Genomic DNA, 11571 nt, shown 5'->3' with positions numbered 1-11571 from the left:
AAAGTGATGTCTAATTTCAATGTGCTTAGTTCTTGAGTGCATGACAGGATTCTTAGACAGATTTATGGCACTTGTATTATCACAATTTATAGGTATGTTATTTAACAGAATACCAAAATCACTTAGCTGCTGCCTTAGCCATAAGGTTTGAGCACAACAACTTCCAGCAGCTATGTATTCTGCTTCTGCTGTGGAGAGAGCAACACAAGCTTGCTTCTTGCAATGCCAAGAGATTAGACTTGATCCAAGCATGTGACAAGTCCCACTTGTGCTCTTCCTATCAACTTTGCAGCCTGCAAAATCAGAATCTGAAATACCAATCAAATTCAAAGATACCTTGTTAGGATACCGCAATCCAACATCTTTAGATCCTTGCAAATATTTCAGAATTCTCTTTGCAGCATTGTAGTGTGATTCCTTTGGATCAGATTGATATCTAGCACATAGACATATAGCAAACATAATGTCAGGCCTGCTGGCAGTTAGATATAATAAGGAACCAATTAAACCCCTATATTTCGTTTGATCCACTGATTTTCCTGCAGAATCTTGATCCAGCTGACAACTTGTTGAAATAGGAGTGCTGATTGCTTTGCATTGATTCATATCAAACTTCTTGAGCAGTTCCTTGCAGTATTTTTCTTGGCTTATGAAAATCCCATCCTTGAGTTGCTTAACTTGTAGACCAAGGAAGAAATTCATTTCTCCTAACATTGACATCTCAAACTCACTTTTCATGGTTTTCACAAAGTCTTCACACATCTCTTCATTTGTGGATCCAAAGATAACATCATCTACATAAACTTGCACAAGTATGATATCTTCACTTTTCTTCTTTAGAAAGAGAGTTTTATCTGAATTGCCACGGCTATAACCTTGAGACAGCAGAAATTCACTTAGTCTTTCATACCATTGCCTAGGTGCTTGCTTTAATCCATATAAGGCTTTCTTAAGCATGAACACATGTTCTGGATTTTTGTGATCTTCAAACCCTGGAGGCTGAGATACAAACACCTCTTCATTTATGTAGCCATTTAGAAATGCACTCTTGACATCCATTTGAAACAGCTTGAAACCTTGTATGCTGGAAAATGCTAGAAGAAGTCTGACAGCTTCATGACGTGCTACTGGTGCATAGGTTTCACCAAAATCAATACCTTCTTCTTGGTTATACCCTTTAGCAACCAGTCTTGCTTTATTTCTAGTGATAGCTCCATGTTCATCCATCTTGTTCCTGTACACCCACTTGGTTCCTATGATGTTCATCTCATGCTTCCTTGGAACCAAAGTCCATACTTCATTGTATTCAAACTGGTTCAGCTCTTCCTGCATTGCTGTTATCCAATTGCTGTCTTGCAGTGCTTCTTCCAGGCTTTTAGGCTCAATCTGTGACACAAAAGCTACTGTTCTGCAGAAATTGTTGAGTGAATTCCTTGTTGATACTCCTTTCTCAATTTTACCAATTACATTGTCAAGAGTGAGATCCCTTGGAGTCTTCCATTCTTTAGGCAGTCCTGCATTCACAGTAGATTCTTTGACAGAATTTGGATTAGTAGCATCAAGCTCACTAGATTGATTATGTTGCATAATTGTTCTTAAATCATCCATACCAGGTTCATCCATAACAGATTTGGGCACAAAAAAATCTGTTTCATCAAACACAACATGTATAGATTCTTCAACAGCAAGCAATCTTTTGTTATATACTCTATAAGCATGACCATTTATAGCATAACCAATATGTATTCCTTCATCTGATTTAGGATCAAACTTCCCAGATTATCTTTACCATTATTTAAAACAAAGCATTTGCAGCCAAACACCCTAAGATGACTAATGCTAGGCTTCCTACCTTTATACAATTCATAGGGAGTTTTCTTAAGAATTGGTCTAATCAATGTTCTGTTAAGCACATAAGAAGCAGTATATACAGCATCAGCCCAAAAATATTTAGGTAAACCAGATTCATTTAGCATAGTCCTAGCTAACTCTTCTAGTGATCTATTCTTTCTTTCAACAACACCATTTTGTTGGGGTGTCCTAGGAGCAGAATAACTATGTATGATCCCATGTTTTTCACAATATTTATCAAACTTTGCATTTTGAAATTCTCCCCCATGATCACTACGAATCTGTTTGATCCTATTTTCATTCTCATTATGCAGAACCTTTGCAAGTTTCTTAAAGGCTTTATATGCATCATTTTTAGAAGCAAGAAACAAAGTCCATGTATATCTTGAAAAGTCATCAACAATCACCAAAGCATAGTAATTTCCAGCTAAGCTAGCAGTCCTAGATGGTCCAAACAAGTCCATATGCAAAACATCCAAAGCTTTATTTGAAGAAACCATATCTTTTGATTTAAAAGAAGTTATAATCTGTTTTCCCTTTACACAGGCATCACACAATCTGTTATTTTGAAATTTTATGTTTGGTAAACCAGAAACAAGTTCCTTAGATTTTAGCTTATTCAAGTGATTTGTGTGAATGTGAGCTAGTCTCCTATGCCACAGCCAAGACTCATCATTTTTAGATAGCAAACACTCATTTTCAGAAGAACTCTTTATAATGTCTAGGAGATAAATGTTGTTTACCCTTTTTCCAGTGAACAGCACCTTACCAGAATTTTCATTTGAAATTGTACAAGTATTGGTTTCGAAATTGACCTTGTATCCCTTGTCACACAGCTGGCTAATGCTTAGAAGACTATGTTTTAGCCCTTCAACATATAGGACATTCTCAATTGTAGTTGAGTCTTTAGTACCAACATCTCCTCTTCCAAGAATTTTTCCTCTATTGTTATCTCCATATGTGACATGCCCTTCAGCTTTGAGTTTCAGATTTATGAACTGAGTCACATCACCAGTCATGTGCTTTGAGCAGCCACTGTCTAGGTACCACTGGTTTCTCCTGCTGTTTTTCTGCAACAAAACAGATTTAGCACATATGGTACCCCTTTAGTCTAGGGTCCAGCATGATTAACACCTTTCCTTAGGAAGCCATTTGGCCAATCCTTTAGGAACAAGATATTTCCTAGCCTTACATGTTCTAGATACATGACCAGATTTCATACAATAAAAACATGTTTCAGTATGCATTGTTTTTGAATTACTAAAAGAGGAAAAACCTGTTCTGGAAGGAACAAAGAAACTGGACAGCTTTTTCACATTACCTTTCATTCCAGGATTATATCCTAAACTATTTTTATTGAAAACAGCATTCTGTGAACCTAATAAGGTTTCAAGATTTTCTCTTCCCTTAGTGAAATTTGAAACTGTTTTTAACAAATACTCAACCTGTTTTTCCAACTTTTTGCATTTATCACAAGTTTTAATTGATGCATGCAAACATGTCAATTCAAGACTAATTAATTCAGTTTTAGCTTTGTGCAGTTCTTCTTCAAGAACTTTAACCTTTGGTTCAAGTACCCTATTTACTCTATTCAATCTGTTGCACATTATAGCCAACCTGTTTGCTTCATCATGTGTTTCCTTAAGGGCTAATAGCAGTTGATCATAGTTTTCAGAATCAGTGGAGAAATTACTTACTGAGTCAGAGTTGGATTCCTCATCATTCACCATGAAACAAAGATTTGCTTCTTCACTTTCAGTTGAAGAATTGCTAGATGAGGATACATCATTTTCTTCCCATGAGATATATGCTCTTCTACCTTTCCCTTTGTCACTCCTCTTGCTTGCTGATTTTTCTTTACTTTGATTGTTTGGACAATCAGCTTTTATATGACCTGGTTTACCACATCCAAAGCACGTGTAATTGGAAGAATTTGAATCAATAGATTGTTTGGAATACCTCTTTCTTTGCTGAGTTCTGTCACGGTTTTTCTTTCTAAGAAATCTGCTGAATTTTCTGGTGAGCAGACTCACAGTCTCATCATGTTCTGGATCACCTTCTTCCTCACTTGTATCATGTTCTATGGTAGTTTTCAGAGCAATTCCTTTAGCCTTCTTTTCCACTGTTTCTTGTTCTTTCAATCTTTTCAGCTCAATTTCATGTTCTATCAGCTTTCCAAAAAGTGCAGCAGTGGACATCTTGGATAAATCTCTGGATTCTGAGATTGCTGTTTCCTTAGGCTGCCAGCTCCTATCAAGACATTTTAATACCTTAATGTTAAGCTCTTCCTTGTCAAAGACTTTACCAAGGCCAGTGAGGTGATTTACAATGTGTGTAAATCGTTTCTGCACATCTGCAATACTTTCTTCAGATTGCATTCGGAACAGCTCGTACTCTTGTATTAGTGAGTGCTTCCTTGCCCGTTTCACATCATCAGTCCCTTCATGAGTCACCTCTAGTACATCCCACATCTCCTTTGCTGAGTTACATTGAGAGACTCTAAAGAACTCATCCATATTCAGTGCAGATGTAATGATATTCTTGGCTAAAGAGTCATATTGGGCCTTTTTCTTCTCAGTTTCACTCCATTCAGACCAAGGCTTCTTTATTGTTTCATCTTTGACAACCTGCATAGGTATAAAAGGTCCACTGACCACTGCATCCCAGATTCCCATGTCAATAGATTCCATAAAGATCTTCATCCTGATTTTCCAGAAAGCATAGTTAACACCACCAAACATAGGAGGTCTATTAATAGATGCACCTTCAGCAAAAGGCATTTTAAACTCAGACATCATACACACACTTGAGCAAAATACAAGCCCTAGCTCTTGATACCAATTGTTGGGTCTATTAGAGTCTAAGTTCAAGAGGGGAGGGGTGAATTGAGCTTATAAAATTTTCGCAAGAACACACAATTTTACAGTATTCCAGAGGAAAAAAGAACAGATTGTTTTTACATGAAACAGATTGATTCTTCAGAGCAGTCTTGGCACAATTTGAATTTTGTTCAATGTAAAATTGTGATCAATAGAGAATTATGACAGAATCAGATCAGCTTAATATTGTGAGGATGAAGGATACAGCTATGCTTAGAAATCAACTAAAAATTACACAACACAAGATTTCAAGAAGTATGATCCTTTCTTAGGTTTTAATGAATGGTCAATTTGTTCACGATTCACTTAAACCATTGTATGCAGCAACCTTGTTTATGATCAGAAAACTTTAACAAATCAGGAAGAACAGTTTTCACTTAACCCAGAATTAACAGATTCAATTTCAAAAGAACAGATTTAGTTCTTGACAGAATTAAGCAAAAACCAGAAAAGAGTGCAGGGATGAGAATACAAGATACACACGTTTTTATACTGGTTCACTCATACAGAGCTACATCCAGTCTCACCTTACCCCAAGGTGGAATTCACTAAAAACAGTACCAATCACTTACAAAACCAGCAGTTCTTGAACACTACAAGAACAACACACACAATGCTGAAAAACCCTATTTCAGCACACCTTGCACTCCAAGAAACCCTATCAAGGAGTGACTAACACTTACACCTTTACAAAACAGAATAAAGGAAGGATTACACCTGAAAAGAAGATGCAAGAACTCAAAACCAGTAGTTCAATTTGCTGTAGAACTGCACCAGCACCTTCACCAAGATCAAAGGTTTCCTAGAACAAGCACACTTGAAAATCTCTTTGGAAAACCTTTCAAAAACTCTTTTTAATCCTTCTTCTCACATGGAAAGTGTTTTATCTCTGTCAAAAACGTAATTTCTCAGCTTCTTTTCATGTGAGAGAGACTTCTCTTTATATAGAAAACAGTTTCTAACTTCTTTTCAAAAAACAGTTGAAAAGCAGTTATGAAAACAGCAGATTCATTTTTGAACTTAACAGGTTTATTTTGTAAAAACCGCCAACTCAACTAACTGAAATAACTGTCTGAGTTGTACCTTTGGTGCCCTAACTAACTTGTAAAAAACCTTTCAGCAAACCAAAGAATAAACCTGTTCTTTCACAGTAAAACAGATAAGTATAGCAAACAGGCCAGCTCAGCTTTAACTGAAATAACTAACTGAGCTTTACCTGTGGTGCCCTAACAAAATCTTGAAAAAACCTTTTAACAGAGAAGAAATGAACAGATTCTTTCTCCATAAAACAGATTTATTTTTGTACTGATTTAAAACTTTTAAGAGCACTTTCAAAAGCTTCTCTGAGCAGACGGCGATCGTAGATGGCAATGCTCCACATGATCGCCGGTCGGTGGTCAGCATAGCTACTTGAAAAAGACGGTGCATGATCGCCGGTCGGTGGTCAGTACAGCTACTTGAAAAAAACGGTGCATGATCGCCGGTCGGTGGTCAGTATAGAACACTTTCAAAAGCTTTTCAAAAACCATTTAACCACATCATGTGCTTGATCTAGACTTGGTTAGGCATCTAGGATAGGTTATACAGCAAAAGGCAATCATACACAATTTACAAGCCTAATTGCAAATGAATCTAAAAACCTATTACAATCTTCAAAGCACTAAAGCCATTTTCTTCATCAAACACATAACAAGCCTTGGTAGGGAAGAAGCTTCCTGCAGCTTCAACAAGTAAGACCAGAGAAAACTTTCACGCTTGTAGGCGGTGTGAAGACAGATAAAATCCTTCTCGTCTTGAACGAGTTCAGGTATGGCGTGAAGGGTGAAAGAAGTTTAAAAGATAGCTAAGGTAGGTTCGAAGAGAACACCTCGCTATCCGGCTTATTGTTCTGAAACTCAGGAAGGTAGAGAAGGATCCGAAAGGCGCCTCTACCCCCCAGATGAGGGAACAATAGCCAAGTTAAGAAGGCAAAGAAAGCTTACATCGCCAGAACCCTATGGCGATCAGAAGAATTCCAGGCGATGGCAGGAGTGAAGGCTAACCTTGCCGGGCAGATCAGGTAAACTGTAATGTGATACCAGTTTAAGTTAAAACCTGTTGCCTAGTAAGTAACTAATTGCCTTAAGTTTGCAAGTTGTGTTAAATGTCATCGTTTGAGAGTTGATAAGTTGCTCAAGTTTTACTTCGAGTTAAGAGTTCGATAAATTGTTATAAGATTAACGGTTTGCCCAAGTTCAAAGCGGTGAGTGAATAGTTGAGCCCGGTGTATCGCTGGGTTGATTTGTTTAAGCAAGTTTCACCAGATATGTTGATCAACCATACAGCGAGTAAGAAAGCAGATGAAGGTTAAAGAATGCGAAGTAAACAGAAAGACAAGGTGCAAGAAGCAAAAGAAGTTATATAAAAGCAATGTCAGTTCTAATACATAAGAAGAAAAATTACAAGTAAAGTTCGTACAAACAAAAATAAGCGCCAAGTTTCAAAAAACAAGTGATGGAGGGAGGTGATTAATCTTCAGAGGGCACGATCTTCCCATCCACCACCTCGTTGCAAATGGACACCATGGTTAGATCAAGCTCGGGGTATTGGCAAGCGACTTGCTCCAGGGCGGCGTCGAACCCGGCGGCAAGGACTTGGGCGGAGCTTTGCTCGAGCTCTTCGGTTTGTTTCTTCAGCTCGTCAGTTCGTTTCTTCAGCTCTTCAGTTTTCCCACGAGCTTGAGCAAGGTCTTCAACAACCTTTTTGCCTTCGTCCCGCGCCTGGGCCAGCTCTGCAGCAATCTTCTTGTTTTCCTCTTGAGCTTTGGCGAGCTCAGCCATGGTGTCATCCCTCTCCTTCTCGACCTTCCCGAGGAGGACTTCCTGATCTGCCGACCTTTTTTCAAGGTTTTCCACCTTGGCCGCATCTGCTTTCATTAATGCCTCCAAGTTGGCCACCTTGAGCCTGTAGGGTACCAGCTTACTCTCCAGCTCAATTTTCTCTTGGGCTTGGAGGTGCAGCTTTTGGCGCAGATCAGAAGCCTCCTTGCGCGCACCCTTTAGCTCAGCACTCATGGCGTCCTCCAATCTTGAATGATCGATCTCTGCCACCATCAGATTGCAAGAGAGTTTTTCCGCCTCCATCCTTATCAGGCGGTTTGCCTCCTTAAGCGCCGCATTCTCGTCTTGAAGCTTCTTGCTCGAGTTCTTCACAGCCTTCGTTATGATTGAGGGGAGATCCTCTGCCATCATCTTCAGTTTGGCTGTGAAGGGCCCCCAGATCTCTTCGATGGAGGGGGGGAGGTTTGCAGTTGTTGCTGGTGGAGGTGCTGAAGGAGCTTGGTGCTGACTTTCACCACCACCCTCTTGAGTCTGTTGAGCAAGGGGGGCTTCTTGGGGGGGTGGTGAAGTCGGGGACTCTGTTATGAGGATTGGAGAGTTGTGAGCACCCTCATCTCCACCTGGTGCGGCCCCAGCAATAGAGGTGGTTGAAGGAGGACCCTCTCCAGCCGATACGAACGGCGTGGAGGCGCTTGGAGGGTTCTCTATGAAATTAGGCTCGCTGCCTTCAACCACGGGGGGCACGACAGCCAAGGGTGTTGCTTGGACTGGCGGTGTTGGAGCTGGAGGAGAGGGCGGTGTTGGAGCTGGAGGAGAAGGAGGTGTTGGTGTTGGGAGAGCGGGTGGTGAAGAGGGTGCCACCCTTGTTCTTTTGGTGACGAGGCCGTCTTCAGTCGCCTCGTCATCCTCTTCCTCCTGTACCACTTAAGGAGTTTTCCTCTTTGGCTTCTTCAAGACAAGGTTTTTTCTTTCAGGGGCGGGTAGTACCCCGGAAGAGGTTGCGCCTTGGGAACCCGCCGAGTTGGGCACGGTTTGGGAACCCGCCGCCAACTTGTGAGTTCGGGCGATCGCCCTCAATTCAGCCAGTTTACCTTTTCCCAGCATGTTATCTGCACAAGGTAAAGAATAGGTGAGCAATTAAAATAGAAGCAGAAAACACAAGCATGTCTGTACAGGGATAATGCAAGCAGCACATAGGTTAATAACGGAATGCCAAAGTAGAACAGAAGAAATGCCAAGTTGGTGTTAAGTTTGATAGTGAGGTGGGGCTTACCGATGTAGGCTTCGAGTTGACCCTCGAGGAATTCGAAGGTGATTATTGAGGAAGTGGGAAAGTTAATGTGGGCATCAGCCACCCTCTTCCAGAAAAGGCAGAGGTCCTTGTCCAACTCACCCATGTTGTCAGGACTTCTTGGCCTTCTGAAGTTTTCTTTGGAGTCCTTGCTCCCCTTGTTTACCCAATACAAGGGCAAGCCATCGAGCAGCGAGGGGTCTTGATCGTTTTGACGCACTTGGACAAACTTTCCTTTCCAGTCTTTGTAGGATTGCTGGAAGATTGAGAGGATCGATCTCCCAGCAATCCTGTTTAAGCTCACCCAGGGGCGGTCTTCGGGATTCTTGGCCTCGAACAAGAAAAGGAAAACATCTACCGAGGCCGGTAGTCCCAAGTGCGCGCACATGATTTGAAATGCCCTCACGAATGCCCAGCTGTTGGGATGGAGCTGGGCAGCGGCAATGTTGAGCTCGGTTAGTAGCTCTCGTTCAAAGCGGGTGAAGGGAAACCTGAGTTTAACCTTCTTGAATAAAGTGGTGTAAACGAAGCAGAACAACTCGCCGTTGTTCCCCTGGTCATCCGCGCAGATTGGCACGTCGGGAGGGCAAGGCAGCACCATTAACTTGTCGTCGTGCTCCTTGTGGAACGAGAGGTTGGGTTCGTCCCCTTTCTTCAACCGTAGCACCGCCAACGCAGAGTTTACTGAAGAGGTCTCCTTCAGCAAAGTTGGGGTGGCCCACGGGTAGAGTTTCTTATAGTCTTGTGTAGGAATGGAAGCTCCTCCGGCGACTGGCGGAGTTGCTGGAGTGGGGTTGGCATGAGAAGTTGCAGGCCTCTCAGCCTGGGTAGAAGGAGCACCAGATGCTCGTGGTGGGTTGCGCGGTGGTGGAGGATTTGCCCCAGGAGCAACCCTACGCGCTTGAGGTGAAGGGTCTCGCGATGGAGGAGGAGGGTTCGCGGTGGTTTTCGTGCGAGCCATCGCAGGAACTGCAGAGGAAAAAGGAAAGGGATGAACAAAGATTGCAGAAAACGACTCGATGGAGGACAAAGAAGGAGGAATGAACAAACAAGAGTTCGCTGGGATGAACGTAATGGAAGACGAAGCCCTAAGCTACGAGAGAGGAGGAAAGGGAAAAACAGCCCACAACGTATGCTCCAGACAGATAACTGATGATGCGAATCGGTTAAAATGCAACAAGTATCAACAGAAGGCGTAAAAGAGTTACCTTTTTATGATCGGATGAGTGTTGAAGGAAGTTGGAGATTGAGAGAGTTGAGAAGCTTCGTGGGTTCGCAGAGAAAGACTTAGAGTGTTTGAGAATGTAGAAAGATGATGGAACAGTGGAAGTGCAAGGGTTTTTCGAACGTTTTCGGAAGCGCAAACGACAGTTGAAGATGACCGTTGATGAAGCCACGTGTTGAGCGATTGGAAAAAGGGGTTTGGTAGAGCGTCAGAAAAGCAGAAAGTACGGACGTACGGAAGTCTGCGCCAGTGCCACGTAGATCGACGATGACGTAACTCTTAGTCTTTTCGCTGGACAAGTCTCAGCTTAAGACTGGGGGGCTTGTGTACCGACCAGGTAGTCGGAAGTGATGACGTGGCAGCGAGCGATAATATAGGCGTGTTGAACGGGACACCTGGCTGACAAAAGGGAAGGACATCAGGGAGTCTGTGTAGTCGCCAATCATTAAGTTGGCGTGCTCCGATCTCTAGCATATCTAAACCGGCGGTCACCAGGCTTGTGTCGTGGTCACCGTGCGTGAGCCTAGGCGACCAAGTGGTCAGAGATCGCCGAGAGGGGGACATCGCCGAAAGATCAGGAAAGCTTGTTCAAGGCTTCCAAAGGGCACGAGTACGAAGGATGGAGTTATCAGATGATCATTCCCTAGCCAGAGGTCGAGGCAAGGGAACAGTTTACCAGGACATGCACGATGAGCAAGTAATGCAGATCGTGATAGCGGCAGGCGAGACCACAGAGAAGGTGTGCATGGTGACACCCCGTGCTCGCCACTAGAAGAAGATCGCGCTCTAAGGTAGCTATACACCGAGTTACTCCTTGCATGGGTAACTTAGTCGAACAGCCTGAAGAGTAAGAAGTGACGCTCAAGCAGAGGACGTTCCAGATGGTGACACGTGTACAGCTGGATGCGAGCCACGTGTCCAAAGGTGTAACCGTCAGGAGAGAGAAAGTGCACAGGTATATAAGGGATTCTAACGAACTTCTGAGGTACGCGCGTTCAGAACACTTCTTTACGCTTTGAGAATACTTGAGTACGCTGAGAGAGTTTTTGCACGGTTCCTAGAGTTTCTAGTATTTCTCTCTTAGAGTTTTGGTGGTTCCGTCACTGACTTGAGCGTCGGAGCGCGATCGGCCGCAGCGGCGCCACTCTGTCTTTTGCAGGTTCTTGAGGAGAATCGAAGTGTGAAGGACGGAAGCTAGTGTGGTGCAAGGTCGATCCAGAGGAAGGTACCTTTGACGTGGCAAGGCTTTTGCGCTCTGGTCAACTGGCAGGATCAGAAGGCCAAAGGACATCAAGATCTAACTGTTAAACCTTAAATGAATCCAACGGTTCAAAAGAAAAAACCCTTCAAGAGTGAGCGAAAGAAGAGACAAAAATGAAGGAATGGAGGAGCGGAGAAACCAGAAGGACAAAGTGAAGACGAATTCCAAAGTCACTATCTCTCATATACCTAGTACAAGTACAATTAGTATAAATAGTTGTACCATTAATTCAATAGATAGATAAT

Source organism: Phaseolus vulgaris, chromosome 8 (assembly GCF_000499845.2).
Source record: "Phaseolus vulgaris cultivar G19833 chromosome 8, P. vulgaris v2.0, whole genome shotgun sequence".
Lineage (NCBI taxonomy): Eukaryota > Viridiplantae > Streptophyta > Magnoliopsida > Fabales > Fabaceae > Phaseolus > Phaseolus vulgaris.
The sequence above is the reverse complement of the archived record's forward strand: the minus strand, read 5'-3'. Positions refer to the sequence as shown.